Source organism: Ambystoma mexicanum, chromosome 3p, assembly GCF_040938575.1.
Source record: "Ambystoma mexicanum isolate Mex_15411 chromosome 3p, UKY_AmexF1_1, whole genome shotgun sequence".
Taxonomy (NCBI): domain Eukaryota; kingdom Metazoa; phylum Chordata; class Amphibia; order Caudata; family Ambystomatidae; genus Ambystoma; species Ambystoma mexicanum.
In genome coordinates this window covers 585,849,972-585,869,315 of record NC_090925.1, presented here as the reverse complement: position 1 = coordinate 585,869,315, position 19,344 = coordinate 585,849,972, and the positions used below count along the sequence as shown (strand labels likewise).

Below are 19,344 nucleotides of genomic sequence, written 5' to 3'. Positions count from 1 at the left end.
AGTAGTAATGGGGTCCAAGGGAATTTATTTTAGCTGCAGCATTTACGCTCTACAAAAGTACTGGGGTCAGTGTGAATTCATGGTATATACAGCACCATGTATGCTCTAGAAAGTACTTGGGTAAGTGGGAATTCATGGTAGATACAGCAGCATTTACGCTCTAGATAGTACTGGGGTAGAGAGAATGCATGGCAAATGCAGCAGCATTCATGCTCTAGAATAGATAGTACTGGGGTCAGAGGGAATTCATAGTAGATAAAGCAGCATTTAAGCTCTAGATAGTAATGATGGGGTCAGAGGGAATTCATGGTAGATGCAGCATTTAGGCTCTACAAAGTACTGGGTCAGTGTGAATGCATGGTAGATACATTACCATGTTTGCTCTAGAAAGTACTTGGGTCTGTGGTAACGCATGGTAGATACAGCAGCATGTACGCTCTGGAAGGTACTGGAGTCAGTGGGAGTTCATGGTGGATAAAGCATTTACGCTCTAGATAGTACTGGGGTCAGTGGGAATTCATGGTAGATACAGCACCATTTATGTTCTAGAAAGTACTGGGTTCAGTGGGAATGCAAAGCAGGTAGACGTAGCATTTGATTTTCGTGATGATCCCCTCCAGGGTAGGCTTTAACGGCCGGTAACAGCCCCATAGCCCAAGGAAATGTCTCAAGCATAGCGTTGGCCATTACCGAGGATCGCAGCATCATTACTGGTTGGTATAGGCCGACCCCGAGGTGATTATCGCCATAGGCACAAAGGCATAATAACCAAAGTACTAGCGTTTCTTGAAAAAAATGGTTTTCTTTGATGAAAAGATGTTTGCATGCAATCGTCTTTTCATGAAAGATATAAGGAGTTCATGGTAAAATGACTACAATGGAAAAATAAAACTTTAGCTACAAAAATAGCACATTTTTCTATTTCCATGGCAGTCAGTAAACTCAAGAGCCGGAGCGATGGAGACAGACAGGGCATGAAGTGGGTTGGTGCTAGCCGGTGCCAAGTCCCGGAAGTCTCCAGAAAGTGCCCCCGAGCTAGGGCCCTGCCAAGCTCACCCTGACTAGCCCCAGCCAAGCTGACACCTCAGGCAGCCGTGTAGCTGAAGCGCTGCAGTTACACTGACTGCCTGCAGGTGTCAGCACTTCGGAAGTACATCTGCAGACAGCCAGTGTAACCGTGGCTTCGGCTACACGGCTGCCAGGTGGCTCTGAACTCCAAAATAGGAGGAGGGCTGGAGAGCCCAGTCTCTCCTTTTGTTTCTGAGTAAAGAGTCATCATGCAGAACGAAGCCCTTCATGATGCCTGATTACTCTTTACTCGGAAACAAAAGGAGAGACTGGGCGCTCCAGCCCTCCTACCGTTTCAAAGTACATAGTCATCACACAGGAGGTAGCCCTTTCCTTCAAAGAGTCCATGGACCTCATTATAAGTTTTCCGGTCTGGGAACTACAGTACCGGTAAGCATGCCGGTAGCGTAGTACCCGGACCGGCAAACTACGAGTTCTGCTCACAGGTGCCATTGTGCTGTCAATCGCGAGCAGAGCATTTCGGATGCAAAGACACCGTTTATAACGATGCCTGTGCATCCGGCTTCCCCATTCCCATTCCCATTGGGGCTCAAATGGGAATGGGGAAGAATATTTTCCGGCGCCCAGGAATGGGCAAATACCGGGTCCGGCAAGGCCGTAATGACCCGGTAATTGCCCATTCCTGGGCGCCGGAAATATTTGCAAGTATGGAGGTAGCCTGCCGGTCTTACAGGCAAGGCTACCTCCAAACTTGTAATGAGGCCCCATGTTTTTTAACAACGCGTCGCCTTGAAAGAAAGGGCTGTCTGCTGCGTGTGAGAGCTGGGCCACACTGGTGTCGCACCTGTGGTGCGTCCAGCCCCTAGGACCTGGGCGCACCAAAGGTATTAATGCCAGTGCGCTCCAGCTCCCTTGTTTTCACCACCAGACCCCCTTCCCCCATTGGCGAGGGGGTTTGGGGGGGGGTCTCTTGTTATTCACTGAAGACAGGGCGCTAAAAAGGTTAGTGCAAACATGAATTTTTTAAAGCAGAAAAAACAGAGGAGTGTGTTGGACGTGAATGGGGGTGCAGTGGGCTATGGATGGCGAGGCGAAGGGTTTCCGAGAGAGTGCAATTCAGGTGTAATGCCAGCACAAAACAACTGCATAAACACCTGTACAGGCTACTAATTCGTATGAAAGGAAGATTTCGCCAGCTGGACAACCTACCCTAAATTAACTATGACTTGGTAAAGTGTCCTCTCTCCCAGGCTTTTCAAGGGACATTTAAGGGATTATTCTAGAAAAGGGGCAAGTCTACATGGACCTGATCAATATATGTGTTCTGGATGTGGTGCTTTTTGGCAAAATGAAATGGCCTGTGTATATGGTTGCTCGGTCTAGGTCTGCCTGTTTTATGCAATCGTGCACTGCCCGTTCAGCAAAGATGATTTACGCGAGTTGAGGTTTTTTTTGCTCTCACTCAGCCCACGTCAGAATTCTCGGAATCAATCCAGTCAAAACCATAACTTGTTTTGAAAGGAGAGAAAAGTCTAAATGCAGATGGACACTTCATATTGTTTAGTGAGCTCGAGCCCCCCCCCGCACCGTTCGTCGGACTACACGTCAAGAACCTGGCAACCCAAACTGCTTGGGACGTCACTGGCTAGCCTCAGTAATGCTCAGCTGAATAAAATAAAATAAATTGCTGGGGATAAGAGGGATGTGTTACACGGAAGTGTGGGGTTAAACAACGGGTACATGTGAAGGATTTGTACACAAGTCTAATCTACTCTATATTTTTTTGGTTAGACTTGCATTCTCATGGGTTCCAAATCAAAGAATTCGCATAGTGATTGCCAATTATATTTTTGCCCCACTTTGGGGCCATTTGGAGCATAATTTGAACTCTATTTTATATACAAATTAACTCCTGATTTCAAAACAGCATTTAACATTACATGTTCCTCCCTGCCCTATTTTCACAACTGCTGGTTTTGTGACATTATATTGTGGACATATTGAATACCAGCATCATTGGATTTTAGATAGCTCTGGTTTCAAAATCACATTTTTTTGGAACATATATTATACCACACCAAATGGTATTAGTAACATGGGTGGTGATTTCCTGAAAGATGATTAGATTGCAAAGAATTAAACATACGTTGTTCATTTGGTACAAAAGGGGTCATTTTACTCCCACGTTGCAAAGGTCTCTGACTGTAGCACAGAGGTCTGCAACCTCATGCTCGCCAGATGTTTTAGTCTGCAACTCCCCTCATCTGTAGTCACTGCACTCACTGGTGATGGTGTCATGGGAATCGTAGTCCAAAACATCTGGAGAGCGACAGTTTGCAGTCACTGCCGTAAGAAATAGGGCACCCTTTGCGTGTTAATCATATATGCACAAGCAAACACTGCAAAAAGCCATCAGCAGAGGTGACAGGAAGCATGCATTTTTCATGTGAAAGGGCCCTTGCTGGTTTGACTAGGAAAGTAGCAAGTGGGAGTTGAAGCGGCACAGTCCCAAGTCTCCTGGACTCCAAAGGTTGCAGACCCTTAGCCTAGCGAGACAATACTAATGCCAGTTTTAAGTAAGGCTGGATAGGGCTGCTAACTTCCCCACTGTGACGGATGTACAGGAACTGCTCCTTAAGGATAAGATGGTGTGATAATTGTTGCAGATTATCTCTGTGTGTGCACCACACCAGTTTAGCACATATGATGTGGGCTGATTTTCTTTGTGCCTAGTCCTAAATTCTGGGCACAGCGCTCTCAGAACAAGTAGTTGTCCTTTGCATATGATTGCTATTAATGTGGGCCCTATGATTGAAGAGTCTGGGGCTTGCTGAAGACAGCAGGGTAGACCCTTGGAAGAAACAAACAGGGATTATGGCCCCTGTCCCAAGAAACGCCTGACAAATGCCTTGTGCAGCCCTCGACAGGCAATAGATTCAGCAGCCTACTGAATACAGCATTTGAGCCTGCTAGAATATGGTTTGGGGCCTCAGCTCACCAACCAACCTACTAAGGAAGGGGAAATGGGTTCTTCCGCGCCTCACATTTCAAGAAGCTCTTTCTCTGGCCCAAAGGTTCCTGACTGCTGTAACCAGTAATATGTAGTTTATGGTAATAAGTGGAGTTTCTTTTTTTATTTATTTAATGTGATTTAGTTTAAATAAATTAAACTTTACACATATCAAAACAAACATATACAATAAATCATCCAAAATGAAATAAAATAGAATACACAATATCACAATATATACTTCTTCACATAATTACTCAGTGATCTAAATATAAAAATAAGTACCTTCCTGTATCAACCACAGGAAATATTAAAAGAAAAGCAATGAATATAACCTATAAAAAGTTATACAAGTACTCAATTCGATATATCCTCAGTCACAATTGGTCTGGTTATTTTTAATCACTCATTATAGCAGAGGGCCCAATTTAGATTCAATCCTTGTCCATATGTTGTACAAATCCACTAATAGGCTCATGTTTCCAGAGTTTATGCAATATTGCCAAAAAGATTGATCACCAATGGTTCCTCTATTATGTACATATTTGGCTAACATTGCCTGGATGGATTTGGCCATGACATAGCAATTAGTTAGTAAATGTCTCGCAGTCTCAAGAGTTTCTGCTTGTTTGCAGAGCCGGCAGATTCGATCTTCTATCAGTATTTTTGCTCTTTTGCGATTTTTGCAGAATCCACCTCGAAGCCCCAAAACATATCACATATCCACAATTAGAAGAAACATCCACTGGTTACCAGTGAGGGATCGTATCAAATTCAAAATATTCTCCCTAACACATAAATGCCTGTCCAACACTGCTCTGCTATACCTGACAAAGCAAATCTCCAAAGCCCAATCTACCAGACCATACCGTTCATCATATGTCGGCCACTTGACTACCCAGAGATTCAAAAGACAAAAAGCAGGAGGCTGCAGCTTCCCCCGTTATTGCTGCCAAATACTGGAACGCCATGCCTCTGGAGCTAAGAATAGACCCATCTCTCTGGTCCTTCCATAGTAAACTCAAAACTTGACTCTTCAGCCAAAGCGCCTAACAAACTACTACATTCATGGAGAATGGGATCCCAATCTGCCACTGAGCACAATGCACCTACCTATGAATATGACCTCTGCTTAATCCATATATGCAAAGAATGTACAATCAAACAGTTGTAATCCATGTATGTATCTCCTGTAACATGACTAAGATTGCAATCTAACCGATTTCTCAAGCACAAGCACCCAGATGCCTGAGGGTTAGGTGCGCTCCATAAATGTAAAAAGAAATAAATAAATAAAGTATCTATTTAAGAGAGAGAGAGAGAGAGAAAGAGAGAGAGAGAGAGAGAGAGAGAGAGTCTACGGGAGAGAGTGCAGACCCAAATGGCCTGCCTCCAAATCTCCACCCTTCAGAAAATCAAACCTTTTGGTCTTGCTCATTGACAGCGGAAATGCCCTCCTGATGGGGCTCTGAGCTGTTCACTTGGCTTCCCTCAAAGCAGTCCACCACACTACAGGACATCATATTATGGGTGCTCTGAAATTTGACCAAATCACCCCAGTCCTACCCAAACTAAATTGGCTTCCTCTTCAGGCCCGGATACTGTTCAAGACTATATGTATCATCTACAAAGCAGTCACGAGCAGCACACCAGTGTATCTGATGGCTAAGCTCCACATATCTGATGGCAAAGGATCCGTGTGCAGTAAGTTGAGCAACTCATTGGCAAATAGACGACCTACAAACAATCCTTCTCTTGTCATGCACCCACCTTCTGGAACTAGATCGAGGTATTGAACCCGAATGCCCCCATAATTCTCCAATTTCAGAAATCTCTCAAAATGTGGCTTTTTCAACAACACCTCACCAAGGGCTAAACCCAATGGATGCACAGACTGACTCACAGACCAAAGCTGACAGTACTTTGCTATGGTTGAAAGATGCTATCCCAAATGCTGGCTAACCACACTGTGTGCAGCACTCTGCTGCTCTCGAGCTAGGTCTGCACTTTAAACAATAAAATAAAAATTCAAATGAGTGGGAGAGAGATACAGAGAGACGGAGAGAGAGAGCAAGAAAATGAGGGAGAGATAGAGGAAGAGAGAGACACAGAGCTAGAGAGAAAGATGGAGATGGATTGACAGTTTTGCTAGTGTTGTGGTATCTGCCGGAAAGAGGCCAGTGGTAGGAGTGCAGGATTGCAGGGTATTTTGCCTAGTAAGGTCTACTCCCTTTTCCCCCAACTAACTGACTCCCCTCTAAGATCTCCTACCACCTTACACTATACACTCTCATCAATCGCAGACATGCGGCACAGGCCTAGCCATTAGCACAATAAATCTACAACCTCACGGTGGAAACATTCAAAGTGCCAAAACCTCACAGTGGCAGAATTCAAAGTGCAAAATGCAAAAGTGGTAAAATCTCAAATTGGCAAAATTCAAAATGACAAAACCTCACAGTGGCAAAATTCAAGGTGACAAAACCCCACAGTGGCAAAATTAAAAGTGGCAAAATCTCACAGTAGAAACATTCAAAGTGGCCATCCTCACAGTGGCAAAATTAAAAGTGATGAAACTTTGCAATGGCAGAATTAAAAGTGACAAAAACTCACAGTGGCAGATTTCAAAGTGCAAAATGCAAAAGTGGTAAAATCTCATAGTGGCAAAAATCAAAATGACAAAACCTCACAGTGGCACAATTCAAGGTGTCAAAACATCACAGTGGCACAATTGAAGGTGACAAAATCTTACAAAGGCAACATTCAAAGTGGCAACATCTCACAGTAGAAACATTCAAAGTGCCTAACCTCACAGTGGCAAAATTAAAAGTGATGAAACTTTGCAATGGCAGAATTAAAAGTGACAAAAACTAACAGTGGCAGATTTCAAAGTGCAAAATGCAAAAGAGGTAAAATCTCACAGTGGCAAAATTCAAAATGACAAAACCTCACAGTGGCACAATTCAAGGTGACAAAACCTCACAAAGGCAAAATTCAAAGTGACAAAACCTCTCCCTGGCAAAATGCAAAAGTGGCAAGACCTCACAGCGGCAAAATTCAAATTGGCAAGACCTCAAAGCGTTGCCTCCCAAGACACTTGCTCCTGTGTACCGTCCCTCGTGGTAATCCATTCTGCTCACATGGCAGTGTGATAGCTTGGAAAGGTGCCTGCAGTGTGACATTCTACATTATGTTTGGGGTTGGACAATGTATGGGCTGCCCCTGAGTGTGTGCCATTATCACCATTGGGCTTGAACATTGTGCTGTGCGGACCCTGGAGCATACAAGGGTCCAGAGGCTTCTACAGGGCGTGGGGCATTTGCAGCATATGCTGGTACTTTGTATGGTGGGACATAGGCAGATTACAAGGCCTACCAAATGTTTTTCTTAATCCTCCAAACCCCACTCCTAGTCCTCCCTGGGAGTTACGTCTTGCTCTCTGGACCCCTCCAATGTCCCTTCTGCCATCCCCCGAATCTCCTGCCGAACCCTGTGGCGGTTCTTGTTCCTGTCATCCATCTGTGGCACTAGTAACTACTGCACCTTCTCGCAGGGATGTCATTTCACCAAAATGCCAGGGGTAGCGGAAGTGACATCACACAACCCTTGACCCCTGATGACATCACAGGAAGTGATGGCATTTGACCCCACCCCAAAGTGACATCGTGGGTAGCGATGGAACACAACCTTTCACCCGTTGATAAAACAGGAAGTGGCATCACATAGTATTGTACACTACGAAAAATATTGTTACGATATCACTATAATATGATGTACATTGCATACAAGAAGGGATCGCCATATGTATCATTAAGATCAGTGTGTATGGGCCCATATTACCAAATTACTGCGAATGCAAGCAGACGTCCATGGCAAAATTATAATGATGTGTTATTATATAGCACTTATGCTTAAGCATTTTATATGGAACAAATATACACCCAATATCACCCAACCTGTGTTGGTACTCATTTATTGACCTCAGAAGGATGAAAGGCTGAGTTGAGGCGTTTAAGAACAGACTAAATCAGTGACTCACCCCCTGAAGTGTGCCTGAAATAAACCTTTAATCAGTCTAGCAATTATTGTATAGAATTCCACAAAGACACATTATTTGGTATTCCTATTCTTTCTTATTTGGGGTCATTGCTGAAAGTGTTAGACTTGTGGCACTCATGTTCTTATTTTTCTTCTTTTTTAAGGGGCCTGAACAAGAAAGCCAGCCACTCCAGAAGTAAAGAGCCACATGATGCTGGCCACAGCCCAGGAGCTTGCATTACCAAAAGAAAAAACACAGAGGGCGTAGGGGAGACTTCAGAGGTCGCATTTGCGACCTCTGGTGGCTCCCAAATGATGTCCCTTCCTTCTCGTGCTTTTTCTTACAATAATGCACTATATGTGCTTGTATCTTACCCCATCCTTTCACTTCGATGCCCACTAGTTTGTCCAAGTCTGCCTGTATATCTACTGGAAGACTTTTACGTAACAGGTGGTAGAATATTGGTATACCTTTATCCCAGGCTTTCCATTTCTTCTTGCCATATCTCCTGAATTGAATGAATGTTCAATGCTGGGTCTTCATCGGGTCTCATTGTGCATGCCATGATTGATCGGTTGCCAGGTTTGTCTGTGTATTGTCTTCTCAAAGCATTCCAGACATGGGCCTGGCAGTTATTAAATGTAGCACCACTGTGTATGCCACTCCCTAGTCGAAACACCGGGTATCCTGCCTTTTGTAATTTTGTATTTTTGTTTATTATTTGTATCGCGCGCCTAAGCCTGAGGTACCAGATTGTGTTTGTTTGTTCTCCTAATATAGTGGCAATTAGGCTCTTCATGTCTCTCACTGCTAAGGCGACTCCTGCAGTCTGGTTTTCTGATGAATAGATCCACTTCCCTGCTCCTGCAGTGAGTGTGGGCAATGCCTTTATCTGATACTGTTTATCCTTGTGCGGCCAGGCCACATACTCTGATTGCTGTATTCCTTTCTGTATTAAGGGAAATTATGTCCCCTTCTTACCTATATTAGGTGTTTTGCCCTATTCTTCTTCCCTGCTACTGCCATTGACCTTGGGCATGGTCTCAGCCTTTCCCCCATGGTGTTCTCTCCCTCATCCTCCTGCTGTTCTCCCTTGCTCTCCGATGCTTCTGACTCATACTCGAAGCCTTGCTGGTTTTGCTCTCTGCACAGTGTACCCTCTTAATTTCTCCTTCACTCTTGCATCCCCTCTTCTGTCGCTATCTTCACATCCTTATTCACTGCACTATTAATTTTCAACAGTATCTCCCCTGCTGTCCACGTATAAGCAGTTATTATTGTACATGGTTATCCCCTCTCTCTTCTCTTCGTTGCTCTCTGAAGCTCCTCCTCTGTCTTCTGGACAACTGCTTCTAGATCCCTATGCACTTTAATTTCTAATTTTGCTATAATTGTTTCTCAACCTTTGCTGTTTGGTGCTGCACCCCACGATGCTTTTGGTTCTGAGTCTGCTTGGGGTTTATACCAAGGGTTTTTGTATCCCGAATTAGGCTGTATGGGATATGTCCTGAGTGTGGTCAGGACTATCAGCTGCACAGGTGCTGGAGCCTGTGCTGAAATGGTGCCTTCTTCTAATTGAGGTGGGACTGGCGACTGTACAGGCGTTGGTGCTGTCTGTGGGAAGGGGCAGGGCTGTGGCCACAACAGGTGTCTTTTCTGATTGTTCATTTCTACCCTCTGGCTCCCCTTCCACTTCATCATATAGTTTTAATATACTCTGCCTCTTTCTTAACTTTTTACCTTTATATGTTGACAACAAATGCATGTACATATGTTCAATGATTCCCTTATTGTGCGTGCCTTCCACATGCAACGCAGTAAGCATCTTCCCTTATATCCCCATCACCCATTCATTATGGTATTTGAGAATCTTCTCCCTCTATGTCAGGAGCTCCTTACACATCTGCTCAACCAGTGTACACATTTTATACAACAAAAATCACAAAGACCTAATGGCCAACAAGAAATCGTCACAACAAAATATAATTTGCAAGAAAAAGTCTACATAGGCCGCCCCCATGGCATACTCCTGTTTAGCACCAATAAACACAAAAGGCAAACACAAAATCAATGTGCATCTTCGCACAACAATCCTGACAAAAACCTTCCTCCCACAATGCATTTTTCACCCAAATTCTCTCCCCTCTCTCCACATACACAGCAAACTATTCTGACCTCAAATCAAACAACACACCTCTATCTACAATTCACACAACAACACCTCAAAAGTCACCACTTATATACACAATGTTTTATTTGTCCTCCTCTCACCCCTTACCTAGGGATGGGGGTATACAGTTCTCGCTATTACTGGACTTACCTTCTCTTTTAATCAGTGCTGCCTCCCCGCCTCTGTTGATGGACGTTTCACTTCAATATCTCTTCTTCCACTACTACAATTACGGTTACATCACCTCACCCATCTGCGAGAGCCCTTTTCTTTATTTCTACTAAAATTTAAAAAACTGTATACAAATATGTATACCATGTGGATCACTCTCTCTCACACTCCTCACTTCTCCCAATACTCACTCTCCCACTTGTTGTTCTTCTGTCAGGTGCACTCTCATTCTCTATATTCTACAACAACACCAATACCGTCTCTCCCCCTGGGGGTGGTGCCACAGCCTAAAGCAATCAAGCAAGCCTCTGGATAACCCTAGTGACTGCTGGCCTTCCCGTGGTTTGCACAGTTTCTGCTCTCTGCAGGCAGGTGCCGCTTTACCAGGAGAATGCAGCAGAGGAGTTCATAGCCCATCAGATGGGTCTGGAATCACATTGCATGTCACCAAATGTAAGGTAGTCCCAAAAACCTGAGTCATATACAAATAATCCAATGAGCCAATACAGGTGTGTGAGAAGCAAGAAAAAATAAAAGTTTATTACGTGCAGCCTCGGCCGGGAACAATCCAAAAAGCATTCAACATTGCATCATTAAATGGCGGCTTATATAGCGAGGAGTGATGTCATGTTTCATACTTTGTTACTAGGTACATGTAAATTCCCATTCACTGATTGGACAACGGCCGCTGTTCGACAGGAGATTCTATACCATACCGAACCCTATTGGCCTACCCTATTCTTCATGACCATACTAATGACATCCTCTTGACAATGATCTAATAGTGGGGTTATCTAGCTTTTCCAATTCTAATTGGACATTTGAACATTTTGTAACATACAACTCAGTTATTCATTGGCTGACCCACCTCAAGTGTCCCTCGGTGGGTTTCTCTCGCCTTACTTGACCAATCACTTTGTGAAGTGCAGACAGTGTGGCAGCAAAAATAATTCTTCATTTAGTTCTCATGGGACTCAAAGTCTAGCACTATCTGATCGTTTTCTGCCTTGTGACTGTTCAAATAACAGTTAATATTGCGACTTCTCATTGAAAACATATTTAACCTTTTAGTACATTTCCTTCCTTTTCCCACAATGGAACTACTTGACTTCACAAGGCATACTTCTTGGCTATTGGCTTTGAGTTCATGTGCAAATCTAAACTGTGCATCTGTGTGGGTGGGTGTGAACGGGTCTAAATCTTATGACCATATTTATTTTGACAAGGTATTAGAACATTTAATGTATTCCCCATTATATTTCTGACATTGATCTAGCCTTTCCGTTCTTCTCTGGTCATGAAATACCTATTTCTTTTCTTAGTTCAAATGCCCTTGTTGCTTGGTACTCGTAACTCCACTCCTAGGTGGGTGTCTTCCGATAGTGGGCAGTGAGTGTCTTTTGCCAAATCAACTTTGCCTTGTGCTCATCTCTGCACATTATCAGTTGTCACCAGGCTGTGGCCTTCGTTTTGTTAGTTTTCAAAGCAATGTGAAAGAACATTATTTTTTATTTGTTTCACCCGTACAGGGTGTGGGAACCATTGCACTCTATGCTTCTGGCCAATCCTTGTGCAACTTTCCTCATCTTGCCTCATGGGATCTGTCCTTGCCCTCTGCCGTCTCTGGACAAACCAGAATGAGCTGTGTTTAACCACTGAAAATGTGAACTTTTCTCTGCGGCCTAGTTTTCTAACTACTGTGAAGGGCTGCTTCTAAGAATGCATTTTATTTAGACTGGCACAAACTTAATTTGCTTCATGTTACCTTGACAATGTGAATTTCTATATGCTCCTTACTCTTTTTCTGACTGTTGTCTAATATATGTGTCTGGCTATTATTTTCACTCTAAGAAGAGCAATGTGTCTCCTTCTGTTACTTGTAAGTGTACCCTATTTTTACTGTGCTGCTATATGTTAGTTGCCACCTATGTTGCTGTATACAGTTTAGATTCTCGAAGTCAGGTGCTTTTAGGTGTCTAATGTATATTTCGTCATTGATTATTCTCAGAAACCTGTCTATCCCTTTGTCTGCTTCACATGAGGCCTATATGTTGTGTAAATTAACAAGGTGACTGACCCTCTATGTGGTTCATGTCTTATGTTACAGAGATGTCCTTAATTTGTACTTTTACTGATGTTGGACCTGCATCCCAATAAACTGCTGAATTCAGAGCAGACTGAAGCAGAGCGAGAAGGTGCATTAGCATAGTCCAACTAAGACTTACCTAGGTGCCAACCACACAGGCATGTTCAGGTTTGGGAATGAAACGAAGAATAAAGCCAAGTTACTGTAGTTTGAAAAAAGAAGACTTTACCACTCTGCTGATTTGGAATTTGAAGCCAGAATGGGATTGCCAGAAACCCTGTAGATTAGTGGTGAGTCACATCTAAAATAAACATATATTTGTTTTGTTATTGTTTATATCATTACACCTAAAATAAAGTTGCAGCGTCTTTGTTTTTGTGCCAGCTTTTTTGCAATAATGAAGAGGTGACACCTGCTGTAGGTATCCCATCCAGAACTGCTTTTCATTGCATTCTTGTACTTTAGTTGTGTGTTATGCCTGCATTAATGCAGGACTCCAAGTCGACCCAATGCACACACAAAACCCCCAACATGACAGGATTCGCTACACACGATGTAGGATTTAGTGGAAGTAAAGTCAATGTGCTTCAAATATTACTGCATGGAGAGCACAGCCTTTACTACTTCAGTGTCATTATAAAAGAAAATGAAAGAATGTTAAGTGATTTATGAACTTAGAATGTGCATTATAATTCACAGCATAATTATAGTGTCTATTCAAGGAGCCACATGTCATTAAATTGCTACTAAAGTGAAAGCGTTTGGACTTGAGCGTTTGGCTTTCATGTGTGACACAATATACATATCATGTGGAATTTAAATGAACCATATATACATGCCACACAAAACAACCCTTAGTTAAGGTAAGCAAAAATCTCCAGCTCTTTTTTAATTGTTTTATTTTTTATTTGGTTTAGATGTAAATTACAACTTTTCAAATAGAATAAAATTCATTCAACATCTTTGTATAAAACTATTACAAAAATAGAAAAACAAACATTTAAATAGAGAAAGGCAACACAAGATAGAACAATGTGTTTATGATCCGCAGACATCCTTCTTCTTATCTGTTTCTTTCATCTTATCTGATAACATAAATTAAACTAAACTCCTCATGTGCAGTTGTTCTTAAGCAGATTTCATGCATCCATACATGATTTCAGGCTGACAGTGCTCATTGCTACACCTTGGAGAAAAATAGGAAACCAACAAGGCATTTCATATCTCTATATTATATCTCCAGAGAGTACCTCTATTCCCTGTAATTACACATGTATTTTTTTAAGGAAGTCTATTGTGACAATGTTAAACAGTATTTGATGTGCCTTCATGATCATATGCCACAGTGTTTTAGGCGTTAGCGTACAATATTTTCCAAAGAATTAATAAAAGTATTCTTTCCTCATAGACACTAAAGCTCTACATTGCCTTGTTATATGTTCTAGGGTTTCGGGTTCAGACGCCAAAATACAAATTCTACATACAGTTTTATGGACGTGATTTTTGGACGTGATTTTTGTCTCTAGTTGCAAGTAGAGTTCTTGTCGGCCATAGGTCAAATCCCAATCTCATTAACTGATTTCTTTATGTCTTGTCTGGAAATCTTGATAAGTATTCAGGGATTTGGTTGAACATTTTAGGACCAAAAATACAGTGGTCAAAAGCTTGATATTGATTACATTTGGTCTCAGTCTTAGCCCAGCTGAGATACCAATGTTTTTGGGCCGATTGAGATTAGATACTAGCGTGTTTTCATTAATATCTGCTTCGAACATATTCCCTATGCAACTCTGGTGCCAAGTGCTTAATGAGTGGTTAGCTTTATGTTGTATGATGTATGAATATGAAATTCCATGATACAACAGCATTCAATGATGTCAATCCAAACTCATAGCGAATTATCGCAATAGGAAAACATTTGGGTACCGCTAGTAGGGCTTTCCAAAATAATCCCTTAAGGTAACCCCAATTGGGATGAGACTCTGGACCTTTAGAATGTGCACTGTATGTTATGGTAGGGATAACTCTTTGCTTATAATATGTTATCAATGCAAGATAGGCGGATGGTCCGTATTTAAGGTGAATCACTTTTGCTCGTGAGTACAAGGATAGAATTTTGTTCTTCATTTCTGTTTTATAGTTTATTTCAGTTTTACTGTCATTGATATTTACTCCCAAATATTCATACCGATTTATAGTTATATGTTGAATTAAAAAGTTCTTAAAAGTTGTTCGAATACTTGTAGCCTTTGCCTTGTGTTCTACAGCAGAAGGGGCTTTTATCTTTCTTTTTCTCGCATTAATTTCAGGATCATATTTATATGTATTTCGATGAAAGGGTGGGTGGTATAACCTACTTTTTGATGGAAGAGTCTTAATGTATCGGTGTACGTTTTTTGAATATTAGAGAATAATTTCGTTTCAGAAGCAGAATAGCTTTCATGTAGTTTTTCTAATAGGATATTTAATTTCAGGATCAACCATTTAATACGATTTCTACCTTCCATCAGTTGAAGGTTGTGTACATAATATTGTTGAGGAGAACATAAAATAGGAAACCATGTAGTTTCTAATATGTTGTGATCACTGTCTGTGGTGGATATGACAGTTCAAGTTTCAACTTGATTTCTTGTTTGTGTAGAGATAAAGACATAGTTTATCACAAAAGAAGACTGATTTATTTTCCACCTTGGATGAGGAGGTATAGCACCTGCAATTGTACCATGAAGCAATGTCAAGTTTCTTTCTTTCATCAAATTCATCAATCTCGATGCTTTAGTAGTAAGTGTAATATCATTGCAGGAAATGCATCTCAAATTTAAGTGCCCCACAATTATTGTGGTGTGCACATATTTCTCAGTTGCGATGATATCAAGCATGGCTATGATGTAGTTTATAAATGTGTCATCTGTAATAATCACAGAATTCTAATATACATTGAGAATGGCTGAGAGAGGATGCATTGGGGTAATCAAATTTTATTTTTAGGAGTTGGATGCACAGATGAGGTGAATGGCAAGCTGTAATTATTCCACCTGCATCCATTCTCAAAGCAGCAAGTAGGCCCGCCATAGGTCTGCCTTTATCCTATTCAATTTCTGAAACCCACCAAACCTCATAGTTTGGCCATATGGGCTGTATAGTTAGCCATGTTTCTTGGAGAAGTATGACATCATACTCATATAGCAGATGGTTTTTATGATTTTTCATAAGATTTATGAAACCTCTGGTGTTCCACACCGCCATTCTCGTTGTTAAAAGGTGTGTAATTTTTTAAGTATTAATCATTTTTATCATGATTGGTGTTTTTTAGGGCTTTTTGGAGCCAAGACCATTTTGATTCCATTGAAACTTGCTGGTCACATTCGTAAAATGCTTCATGTTTTAAGTTGCCTTTCGCACCGTCACCACTAATGACCACTTGTCTAGGTTTTTTTATAGATTTGTAAAGGTGATGTAGCAAGTGTGTTCTGTTTAGAGTGTGCTTCTTGCGCTTTTTTGATTACTATAGAGAAACCTAGTTGGTCCATTCTTTGTTTTTCATTCCATATTATCTGTTTCACAATTTGGGATCGAATCACAAATATTACGGTGTCCTTTTTACAAGTATTGCTGATATACAGTAATTCTACATCGTAAGTTTCTATGTTCTTTAATTCAGGGATCCTTTTAAACATGGCCAATTATAGATCTATTAGGATATAGATCGCTAACATGTCTGTCTCTCATTGTCAGCGTGAGCATATCTGATCGACTTAAAATATCCTCTCTTGATACCAAATTCCTACTCGCTAGAGGTGTAGGATCTTTTACTTCCTCATGGTTATATTTTTTCAGCTCTGTGTCAGAAGGATTTCTAGCAATGATTGCTCTGAAGCACTGTATTTCATTCGTTGGTTTTTGATTTCTTATTGTACAAGATCTTCGTTGTTTCAAAGTAAAGAAGTTTTACTTTTCAACGCTCAATTTATGCGAGAGAGCATTTGTTATGCCAATCGCTATTTGACGGTGTGATATATGCGAATTCTCTTCGATAAGCAATGACGATATCTTGAGAAATTCAGCATTTCAATTTCCTCCTCATTTTGGAAAATAGCTGGACTCACATGCAGGGCAATGTTATCACTAGTAATAGTATTTACATCAAGATTCAGAGTTCCTATATCATTTGGTAATAATGCATTCATTGTTTCAGCTTTCACACAGATGAACACCGGTGATTTGTGAGTTGGGGTAGTTAAATTATCAATAACCTTTTTCACCCTCGATTGTGAGCTTTTTCTTATTGGCAGCTGGTTTTTAGGTTTCTTTTTCCCATCCACCAATTTAACTCTTTTTGATTTCATTTTTTGACTGGGTTTTTGAAGTACTTCAAGGAACGGATCCTGTATTGTTTCAATTTCAATGATAGAGGTTTCATTGTCTCGAATAGAAGGTTTGCTAATATATCAATTTTCTTGTTTTTGAGAACCTTCAAACTCTGCAATAATTGTGGTGTCATATGGTTCAATTGCAATCCCTGGAGGGTTCGCAATTATATCATTACCTAAAATAGGTATTGCAAGTCCAACCCCTATGGTCATAGAATTGGAAGGTAATGAATGAGTAGTTAACCCTGTAGGTTTAGTTATATATTGGCTCACTTCTAATAATTTTGATTTTTGCTGGCTAACATCTTCAGCAAGTAAACCAATTTTTGAGAATATACGGTTTAGTTATTCTGTGTGTTGATCAGTTTTTTTTCTCCAACATTTCATACATTTTGGTTAATCTAAAAATTCCATTATTCATGGCTGCTACAGTTAGCTCGTATGCGGGTAAAGGGATTTGTTTTAGCCCAAATGATGGCCTTGGCAATGGCCTCGGGGCTGGTCTTGCAAACGACATTTCAGTTGAAACTGTCGAATTTACAACTGAATTGGGTGATACAGGATATATTATAGGTGATTGAGAAAGGTCAGGTACCTGCATATTTAATATATCCATTTGAGTTTCAGGTACAGACTGGCACATATCTAGATCTGCTGTAACACTTTTTAGAAATGAGTCCAAGGTACCAGGAAGTATTGGGTTGCTTTGGTACATATCCGGTATATTATTTTGTATATCCAAATCTCTCTCTTTTACATTATTTCTAACAATTTGCGAGTATGAAACAGGTATAGAACAATTATCTGTTTTATAGATTAGAGCATGTGTCATGGTTAAAGTAGTATTCATTTCAGGAGCCGGAGCATTATGCTGTTTAGCTTCATCATTCATCTTATTTATTCAGCAGATTTGGGATGGACAGGTTCAAAGGTCTTCTTCAGATAATGGTTGAAAGGACAGTATATCAATAGTTGGGGTGCTGCACAAGGCGTATCCGACTGCAAAGCAGGGACCGTATCAGTGAGTTTGTTGACGATTATCTCAGGAAGTAAAGCTGAAGCATTATTACCTTAGGAAATGTTGGGTCCAGCGTTCGATACCAGTAAGCGCATCAGCCATAACCGTCTAATGTCCGTACACACTGATTTTAAATCCGGAGCCCTTGTTATTTTGCATTTAGCAGAAGTCTGTTTTTTATCTGGCGTCAGCTTGTTGACAACAGTTGAACGCATATTTCTCCAAAGTTTGGCCACATCTATGAACTGGATGATCTCCAAACAGCCCTGATGATTAGCAGTACCCTCGAGATAGATGGGGACGCAGATTCATACTCATGCATCAAATAATTAAGACAATTCAATAGTTTGGCAAAGTGAGTCCGTTTTAATGACAAGTTCATAAAATGGGGAGTATAACGAACATCAGCAATTGCTCGATCTTCTCGCTCTCTTTACTTTTCAAAAAAACACAATATTTATAGCAAAAACTCATCATTGCTGACGTACAACCTGTACACATACTACTGTCATTCTAGGTGGCAATCTTAAAAACCTAACATGCAATGTGATTGGTTATAGGAAGTTAACTTAACATAGGTACTATATCTGTATATGGTAACACGGGAGGGGATTGGATAATCAATGCCAGGTGGGGCAACTAAGCCCTCCCTTCAAAATGGCCACTATGAATGTCACTAAAGGTATGACGTCCCATTGGCTCTACTCACTATAGGAACCTATATTACATGCTCCACTATGATTGAGTTGGCCTCAACCCCACTCATACTTTTCCACCTGTGTCTAGCAGCACGCAGAAAGAACATCCAGGTGCAGAGAAGCTTGTCTGCACCCCAGCTTCACACCAATTATGCTACAATCAATCATCCCCTCAGTGGTCATGTGTCAATTACTTCTTTGTAGTTTGGCCTTGAGTCTGCTCTGTGCTCTGAGAACGTTTAAAGAGTATGGGCATGGTGGGGATCCATGCCTAGGTGTGAAATTTTCACCCTTCCAGCCTGCCTTTGTCACGTGACCGGACACTGTGAAATCGGCTTTTCTCTGTGTCTTTTAGTATATTTGATTTCATTCCACCAGTTCTCTGATGTCTGTGGCTTATCTTGACCTTTCTGAACAGGATTCTCTATTCTCTTCTCTCCTTAATTGTATCCACTGTCTGCCTATTGCAGCCAGATAAGACATTGCCTTCTTGGCATGGTCATCTTTAGCTGAGTTGTACTCTGTCTTGATTCTCGATTTTCTTGCTGCGACGTACTCCATCTGTGGCCTTTTGCAACCTTTGTTCAATTCTGCTCATATACGGAGTGGACTTTCATTCATACTTAAAGTGCTTTTTGAGGTATATACTTGTAAACGTTGGCGCTTGCCGCAATATATCGACTATTTAGCATAAGCAAGCTTCATGATTTCTTTGCCGCTTGCATTTACTTGCATCTGTACACGTTTAAACTA

General features: G+C 41.2%; 1 long non-coding RNA gene across 1 annotated transcript in view; it reads left to right on the top strand.

The window, feature by feature from the left end:
* The window catches only part of LOC138580631 (uncharacterized), a 204,716-nt gene that overhangs the window by 66,075 nt on the left and 119,297 nt on the right, over positions 1-19,344 (top strand). Inside the window, exon 2 of the long non-coding RNA XR_011304307.1 lies at positions 12,527-12,795. This is a non-coding gene — a long non-coding RNA (uncharacterized lncRNA). The remainder of the gene's footprint in view (positions 1-12,526; positions 12,796-19,344) is intronic.